Raw genomic sequence first — 9,781 nt, 5'->3', positions numbered from 1 at the left:
CGCCCCGTTTCTCGGGTCGGTTACCGAACGCGGGGCCGCTCGCCCCCCGCGCAGCGGCGCTTTCAGGAGAAAACCGGCCTGCGACGCCGCGGACTTGTGCAGGGAGCAAGGGACAGGAGACCTCTGCCTGATCGTTAGGTTCCCCCCCGATAAACTGGGGAAGCGTTTTCAAAAATGGAGTCTGTAATAATCTGCCATACAACGGGTGTTCAGTTTATGTTTTTTAATGCTTTATTTCTGTTTTGTGCTCAGATAAAATACCTGTGGCAGAGTACAAAACGGCATCGGTACAGCAGGAGTTCTACTTGCATCGTCAGTATGGCGTATCAGACTTTTTACGTGTACGCTACAGTTCCTTCTTTCCGAAGGTTCAGACTTCCAGACAGCACTTTTTTTGAAGGTATACATTTTAATAAAACCTACAGATGCTGACGACTTATCAAATGTAGACTCCAGAAAACGTGCTGTACAAATGCAAAGTAAATACAAGTGTGTCAAATACAAAAATCACAGAAGACAACCTCGAGTTAGAAGGGACCCATAAGGATCATCGTGTCCAACTCCCTGCTCCTTGCAGGGCTGCCTGTACCATACAAACCAAACATCAGCATGCTCCCTGCCGTCCTCAGCCTCAGGGAGCTTTGAGCTCCAGCTGCCAAGTAGTACTGGGAGGGGGCCAAGGGGATCCAGTTTGTACAAGAGTGGCACTGCCTGTCTACAGTCTCTATTAGTCTTCATTTATTGTCGCCTCTTTTTATAAAGACAGGTTACTCTCATGGCTCGGAAGAAGCAGGGAATGGCTTGTGATTTAGTATTCAGCTCAGGTCTGATCCCGCAAAACTAAAGGGAGGCTGAGGAAACTTGTCTTCATGCTGGCTTGGCCTTCTAGCCCACTCACATAGCTAAAGGAGTGCTTCCATGCAGACTATGCCCTCTTTAGCGAAGGTCTTTGTAGTGTATTAGTCTATTCTGATGAGTTAGTGGTTGATATTTTGTTATATTCCGTCACTATCCCATTCCTCTATTTTTAATTCGTCTTCCTCCTTATTTGCCTGAGCTGCAGCAGGCAGAGGCCGACCGCAAGGCAGTTCATTTCCACTGCATTGGCTGGAAGTAAGAAGGATTCATTCTGCTTTTCACATCTTCACAGCCATCTCTGTGGCATTCACATCAGCAGGGTCTCCCTCTGAGCTAAGAAATAGTTCTTGCATGCCACAATCTTTATCAGCAAGTGTTTCAAACTTTAACCTGTAAAATTATCATACCAGCCATAAATTACCACAGAAAAAAATGTTTCCTGCTCTCTCGGCACAGAAACTGCAGTATAAAGGACTGCCCATCCACTGTGCAAGTCTCCGCCCTTCACTGATGCCCAACTTGTCTGGCAGTAATAACCTCTTTCAAATTTACTGGCAGTAAATACCTCTATTCACCACCATTAATTCAAGCCTTACACGTTCTTGCCTTACATCACTGCCGTCAGTATTATGTTTTACGGCTCTCCTCATGTCTTCTGATGATAGGTATTTGTGCCCAGAACTCAACGCTACATAACTGAAGATCCTCTCAGATAAAGCTTAAAATGGTACACACCCAACTTATTAATGCAGATACAAAAAGGTTTAGCAGTATTTAAATGTATCCTGCAGACAAAACTAATGGCGTAAGGAAGTCTACAGTTAATTCGTAAAGCCACAAATATTTTGGCTTAGGCTAGGGAGATTGCAAAGAAACACACTGGTTTGGGATACCTTCCTTTCTTCCTGACTAGCAACCAAAATGGCATTTAATGTACCTACTGGGGAACACAGAGGTTCTTGGGTAACACAGCGTGAATCTTACAGGCCAGTATTTCACAGTTAAACTCAGACGGCAAGTAGTACAGTGATAAATATGGAATATTTTGTCAGATGCCCTGGCAAACTCTGTCTCTTGGCTAAGAAAAGGAAAAGTTAAGTCTTACTTCAGTTAACTGCAGTCACAATCCTTTATTAGAAAAGACCATCACAATTAAGTCCCTTTTTCGTTTTCAGAGATACCAAGGCTATACAAATGTAGCTGAGGCTCTACTGGTATAAATGATCCCTATGGTTCAGAAGGCTCACTAAAGTCGCATGTCGTGCTGTGTCACCCCACTAGCACTACACGCTCTACAAGGAGAGCACGACAGTCTCACAACTCAACAAAATCAGTATTTTTTCAGTATTCTGACATCTAAGACAGAGGCACTTAGTAGCTGTAGTTTTGTAAAAAACTTCATTCTAGACAAAGTTGTACTCCAAGTAGTCTGACAGGCAAAAAATCCACAAAGTAGAAATCAGTGCTGCTAATTTCCAAAGAAGTGCTTGTTAAAACATTTTTGTAGTTCTGTAGGTATACAACCGCTTCAAAGGAAAGAAGAATAATTTCCCACTATGCCTTCTTTATTACACCCCTCGCTAACACTACATGTAAATAGAGAATGTTCTGTCACAATTCCAGATGAATGTTTTGTGTCATGATAAACAATGGGCAAAGTGCACCACACCCTTTGTATCTGCTCGATTTTACTCACTTAAACCTTTTTGTTTGCAGAACCAAAGATTTTACCCAGATTGTGCACTGGACAAACAGGCTAGGTCAGAGAACTAATGTTTGATATAGTGGAAGAGAAAGCTAAACGAAGATTGAAAACAAGATTGTAGTTAAAACGTTGCCACTAACATTGTCATTCTAAGTAGATTTTAACTGAAAAAAAGTTTTGAGAGCCAAAATATAAAATTATAAGGCTGCAAGCGAGGGAAAATGTCATGTTACAGATGTACACTAAAGATGTTTCTGTATGAAAGGGTTCTTTTCCTTAATTTATTAAGAAAGAAGGTGGTCTTAAAGTGTGTGTCAGGTTTACCTCCCAAAATATCTTTTCAGTGCTACGTAGCTTCCCCACATCTTGTATAAAAGCGACCTAAGCTGAGAAAAATAATCAGCATTGTATTGGGTAGATCACAATGCACATAGAATTAAAGGAAGACACTGGAAAATTCATATGTTTAGTTAAGTGGTCCTGTACATATCTGCATTATTTTGGGTACTAAACCAGTTTATATGTATTTGAAGTGTTTATCACATTACCATAACATATTTAAAGATTGCATCCACAGAATAATAAATCCCTACTGTCTGTCAACTGTGTATTTATTATGTAACCATTACATGGCCCACAAAATTAATTAATCCAGATCCTAAAGCCTCCGTTAAGTCATAAGGCCTTTTATTAGAAGTAATTAACATAGCACAGGTGACCTAGCTGTCTGAATAGTGGTTTTTGGATTACGTACCATACACAGTAACCGCCTGCTACTGGATTGCCTCATGTTACAGAAGTTTTTTAAATGCGCTGCAAACTTTGGTTTTGTTTGTTTATCTGAGAAAGACTTTTTAAAGCCTTCTGAGTCTGTTGATGTTACTTTAAAGGGATCAGTAAACAATAAAGATCTAGTTAAGAGTCTATGTGATTTCCAAAAGGCTTCTCACCGAGTCCCTCAAAGGCTTTTAAAAGAAACCTTACTCCTTAAAAGAAGCCTTAAGCCTAAAATAACAACTTAATAGTAAAGTCTGATAAATAATTAACACCTAGGAAATGGGGGAGGGGAGTATAAGTTAATAATTAACGCCTGCAGTGAAGGAAGGTTGCCAATACAGTTCTGCAGAGATCAGTGCTATCCAGCACATTCCTAAATGTAACTCTGTGAAAAAAGGGGGCCAAGAGTGAGACTAGAAACTTTGCTGATGATGCGAAGTTAGACAGGCTAGAAAAGATGTGGGCTGTCAGAAGAACTGTGCCAGGATTTTATGAGGTTGAATGACAGGGCAATAACATGATGAAATTAAATGCACTGATACCTAAAATCCATGCAGTAAAAAAATGGGAAGAAGGATTTAAAATACTGCAACGCAAGGACCCTGACTTAAATATTTATAAAGCATCACATGTGCCTTGCTTCTGGCAAGATGGATGCTTGTTTAATTCTTCCAGTTAAATAAGTTTAAAAGATGTTTTTGGTGGCGTTTCAAACCTACAGGAGAGCTCGAGTCTTGTCTATGTGACTAGAAGCATATTTATGTACCAGCTATACATGTATACTTTATATGGTTCTTTTAGTTAGGCAAAAGGATAGATAGTATTGGCATTTTAGGTAATAAAAATGTATCATTATGCTTACTGATTAAAAAAAATATCTAAATACAAGAGTTACACTGATCTTACCTTGGTTTCTCTTTGGGTTTGCTAACATAGAAAGATAAGGCAATAGCTCCACCTGAAGACACTCTGGTAGTAAACAGAAGCTCGAAAAGAGATTGTGCAGCATGGCAGTTTTCTTGATACTGTAAGAATTGGGGGGGGCGGGGGGACACGGATGGACAAAACCACAAGTAAAATACCTGCTAAACCATAATTAATGTGTATAATCTGTACCATAAAAATCTGCGTGATTACTTTAATGATGACTACATGCAAGCTGCGGAAGAACGATTGAGAAAAGACATAAATAGTTCAAGTTAACATATATAGATAATAAAATAGTGAATTCCTTCACTTCTGCCTTCACTGGGTATTAAAGTTCTCTGATTCTCCCAGAAGTATGGAGAGAGACTAACTTGGACACAGAGAGCAGATTTCATGAGAGGCCCCCAATTTATTTTTCCATTAAAGGAACAACACAAATGTACTCCTTCAAGCAATTTCTTTTTAGAAGTAGTCTACAGTAAAATATTAGACAAGTTCAGCAAATCTCACCTGTACTACTCACTTCTCTAAGAAATCTAAGTGTAATACCTTCCTCAAAACATCAACTGTTTACCTTTTTAAAATCACAGCATCATAGAATTGTTTAGGTTGGAAAAGACCTTTAAGATCATCAAGTCCAACTGTTAACCTACCCCTGCCATCCCACCACTAAACCATGTCCCTAAGCACCTTGTCTGCCTGTCTTTTAAATACCTCCAGGGATGGGGACTCCACCACTTCCCTGGGCAGTCCATTCCAATGCTTGACAACCCTTTCTGTGAAGAAGTTTTTCCTAATGTCCAACCTAAACCTGCCCTGGCGCAACTTCAGACCATTCCCCCTCATCCTATCGCCCGTTACCAGGGAGAAGAGGCCGACCCCCACCTCGCTGCAGCCTCCTGTCAGGCAGTTGGTAGAGGGCGATCAGGTCTCCCCTCAAAGCGCACCTCCCAGTCCCTACAGTAGCTACTAATTCTCGTTGTACACCGGGGCGTAAATATAGCTGTCATCTAAGATGTTTGCAGCCATTAATTAAATTTCCGTCTCTAGGAAATGAGAGATGCTATCTCTCTTCGAAAGCAGCAGCCTTGACTCAGCATACGGTGCAGAGGGAGCGACCGTGTTTCTTCACTTTCTTGGCCACCTGGGCACACTGCTGGCTCATATTCAGCCGGCTGTCAACCAGCGCCCCCAGGTCTTTTTCCTCCAGGGAGCTTTCCAGCCACTCATCCCCAAGCCTGTAGCGCTGCATGGGGTTGTTGTGACCCAAGTGCAGGACGCGGCACTTGGCCTTGTTGAACCTCAGACAGTTGGCCTTGGCCCATTGATCCAGCCTGTCCAAGTCCCTCTGCAGAGCCTTCCTCCCTCGAGCAGATCAACATTACCACCCAATTTGGTATCATCTTTTAATTGATAAGGAACCCCTGGGGCTCATATAAAGTCCAGAACCCTATTCCTCCTTGGCAGCGGGCAAAGGCCCTGGATGCATTTGAATGTATGGCCCCTCAGGTTGCCACAGGCGCATGGTATTTTCCTGTGCCAAGTTGTGACTAAGATAGAAATCAGGCACTGTATGAACTCAAGGTCTCTGTACAGTGTGTCTGTTTTGAAGTAAAGCATGCTCTGTAACTGCAGTGACACGACAGGCCCAGAAGATGTTCAGGTTACTATTTAAAACAACCTAATGAAAAAGCTACCTCAAGTGCTTTAGGGAAAAGGTGTATGGCATAAATTTGCTCTACTTACTTAAATATACTTTGTGGAATATTTTACAAACACTATGACCCGCTATAATAAAATGCTGATGTGAGTTGGAAAAAAATCTGTATAGAAATGGCCTGCATCTCTACTACTTTTGATGCAGTTTAGTGTTCATTAACAATTCACTGTCAGCTATGCTGTATTAGACGTTTGAAGTGATACAGCTTGTAAGAAAAGAATTGCCTCCTACCCTTCATGAACACTTAGAGAAAAATCTAGAAGTTCGATTTCTGAGTATAAAAAAATGTATACATGCATTAAGAATTCCATTTACATTCCTAAGCGCCATTCCTACAAAGGACATCAGCAGTGCTGCAATATTCATTGGCTTTCACAGTATCTTCTATATCAGCAAAATATGTATATAGTACTGGTGTAGATTAAACATGCTTGCAGACATATGTGATTTTTCCACAATATCCTATTTAAAATAAACCCCAAGCCCCCAAGAAATAATTTGTTTTAAAAGTCAGTTCAGGTTCTACACATTGTAAAAGAAAAAGACATCCTATAAAAGTTAGGACATATTTAGATGGCTAGGGAGCTGGCATTCATGATCTGCAAAGTGATGCTCCTAAACAAGAGGTAGGTTGGTTTCTTCCCAGAGAAGGCTAATGATGGGGTGGAGAGGCAGAAGCCATTGCTGTCTTCAGCTCTCTTATGGGTGGTAGGAGAAAGGTGAGCTCAGATTCCTCCTGGCAATGCAGAGCAGAAGTATGAGAGGCAACAGTGTCAAATCCTGTCCAGGTAGATGATATCCACTGCTCTCCCATCATCTACGAGGACAGTAATTTCATTGTGAAGTTTATGAGTTGGTCAAGCATGACTTCCTCTGGGTGAAGCCACGCTGACTACTCTTGATGACATTCTTCTTGTTCATGTGCCTGAAAATGGTTTCCAGGACTAGCTACTCTATCATCTTTCCTGTGATCATGGTGAGGCTGATGACCTGTAGTCCTTAGGTCCTCCTTCTTGCCCTTCTTGAAGATAGGAGTGCCGTTGTCTTTCCTCCTGTTCTCAGGTTCTTCCTCCAGTTGTCATGATAGATCAAAGATTGCTGAGAGTGGTCTTGCAGTAACATCTGCCAGCTCCTGCAGCACTTGTGGGTGCATCTCACCAGGGCCCATGGACTTATGTATGTTCAGTTTGCTTAAGTGTTCCCTGATCTGATCCTCTTCCACCAAGTGTAAGTCCCTTCTAACCTCAACTATGCTGTGATTCTGTGATCTCTCCGAAAAGCCAGAGAAGCTCTCTAAGTCATAAAATCACTACATTCAGAGAAGTAAGCAGGTCATGATCATGTAGCAAAGGCCATAGCAAAAGGAGATCAAGAAGCAGAGACAGTGATTATTATATAAGAGAAAATGAGCGAAGTAAGTACCAGCAGCATTCTGCTTTTTATACCTGTAAGATGGTTGGAGATGGCTATGAGTCCTCCTGCAGGAACAGGGTTCAGTCTAATAATGTTCATGATTCATGGCTATCTACTAGTCCAGAATACATGATATTTATACAGTCCTTCATTGAAAGGAGAGGTCTGTAGAGCCAGAGGGGACCCCACAGCAGATGCTACTGCTCTTACAAAAGAAGCAGGTCAAGACGCTGATCAAGCAACAGATCAAGGACCCCTTCTTGAGGGATGAACAGAAGGAAAAGCGAAAAGCCTGGTGGAAAAAGTACAAAACGTGCCACCTGAGAAAACTTAACCAGAATTCAGTGATTGCTACACAGGTGAAGACAGCCTTTCAGGCTATCCAGCAAGTAGTGAAACAAACCATGAGAAAAAAAGAATGAGGAGTCCAAGTGCAGAGATAGTCTGTGAAGGAAAAGTAATGGACACAACGAGGCCTCCTAAAAAGAAAAAGCAAAAGAAGCAGCTCTGGAAAGATCACACGAATGATGCAGCACATTTATCTCCAGTGGCAATTAAAACTGACAGTGGTAGTGACAAGGAGCCAGAGTACCGAGTGTGACAGCAGCATTGCTTAGATAAACACAACTCAGATAAATGGAAGGGAGAACAAGTTTCCATCTTCTTTTCTGGGAATGATAGGATGTAAAGATTCTTACAGAGTCAGCAAGGAAACTGGAGGAGCAGCCAAAAATTACAGTATTACTACTAGCAGAAGGGACTTAGATGGGGACATTAGAAATGCTGATGTTTGGCTTCAAGAAACAGCAGCTGATGAGAGTCTAATCATAGTGGATACTAGCAGTAACACCTCTCACGTGGGAACTGTAACTAGCCTTGGTCAAGGAGAACAAGCAGCAGCCTCTAGTTAACTGCCTTCTCTGAGGACATCCTTCCTAGACCACCTACAAAGACCACCACCACCATTGACACTTAACGCTACCAAAGAGACTTGTCAACAGGTCATGTTGGTTTGACTCCCCAGGAAAAAAAGTACCATGTTTTACATTGAACAATTCTGAAAAGTGAAAAAGGTAGAGTATTGCTGGTGTGTAACTTTTAAGGTTTCTCAGAAGAGTGTTTGGAAGTTGTAATTTTATAAAGCCACCTGGTATTCTCATTGTATTTTAAATATATCCACAGAAGATTTCAAAGTTGTGTTTAAAACAATTTTAAAAACCCAACAACCAAGGATATATGTCACTCGCTGTCTTTGAAAGGTGTTTCTCTTCTTCCTATATTTGTAATTGAGATAACATTGTTGACAGAGCCAAAGCTGATTCTTCTCCTTCCTGAAGACAGGAAGGAGAGTGGGCTGTAGCACTGGCATTTCTTATTGCACCTGCCTGCAGCTGCGCAAGTGTAACCTTTGTGCTTCCCTTTGGTTTACCTGGGGAAGGGTTTGAATGTTAATTTGTTGTTGGCTTTAATAGGGCACTGACTAGCACTTCAGCGGTTTGGGGCTCTCATCCCGTTCTCAGGTCTTGCATCCCACTGCGATTTGGGAGGAGAGAATGGATGCTGGAGTACTGGGAGGAGGGCTGACACACAGCCAAGGTCCGCAGGGGAGGGCGGCGTTTTAAAACGTTCCTCAGCAGACAAGGGCTCATATGTTAGCCAACTGCACCACCCAGCTTCGCTCTGAAGGGTCATCAGAGTCCTGCTTTTTGAGACAGCAGTGTTTCTATTCCTTCAAGGTGAACGCTTTTTCCTGTATCAGCCCTACTCATCTGGTGTCTCACCACTCGTATTACAAACAATTCAACAGCTTTGGCATGTTCAGAGTTCAAGAAAACTCTCGCGTTAAAAAAAAAAAAGTATTGGTGTTCATAGGAATGTAACAGAGCTACTTAATTTACCCTTCTATTCTCCTGCCTTACGCAGAGTGGTGTGACCTGTCAGCACACGGATACTCCCTACAACTCTTGTGTCCATGTTTACCAAAGCCTGACAGCATCTGTTATTGGTTTGATTCATTACTGAGCAGAGCACCATCAATTAAAATAAACCTCAGTACACATGAGTTCCACCGCTTACTGATTCTGTGTCTGGGAAGTTAAAGACTCCCTTGGTCCCATTTCCAGCAGTATTTCCTTTTCTAGGAGTGTTAAAACAGGGTACCTGTGATCTCCGACTCCAATCAAAATTGTCCTGACTTTTAAATGAAAACAAAACAGCAGACTCTGTGTACTTCCCTTGGGTTACTGCACCATGGCATGGGTTTTAATTACTTTCTGACCTCATCCAGCTTCAGTGCTCTGAAAGCAGATCAAAGTAGCTAACCTATACAACCTCAGACCAAAAAGCAACATAAATATATCTACTGCAGTCCTCTAATGTCC

The 9,781-nt window shown here is 41.9% G+C and overlaps 1 pseudogene; it reads left to right on the top strand.

Annotated features, from left to right (window-relative positions):
- Positions 1–6,560: 6,560 nt before the first annotated feature.
- LOC118451647 lies at positions 6,561–9,193 on the top strand (annotated as a pseudogene).
- The last annotated feature ends 588 nt before the right edge of the window (positions 9,194–9,781 follow it).

Source organism: Egretta garzetta, unplaced genomic scaffold, assembly GCF_000687185.1.
Source record: "Egretta garzetta isolate BGI_Z169 unplaced genomic scaffold, ASM68718v1 scaffold271, whole genome shotgun sequence".
NCBI classification, from domain to species: Eukaryota; Metazoa; Chordata; class Aves; order Pelecaniformes; family Ardeidae; genus Egretta; species Egretta garzetta.
This window is presented reverse-complemented; position numbering and strand designations above follow the sequence as displayed.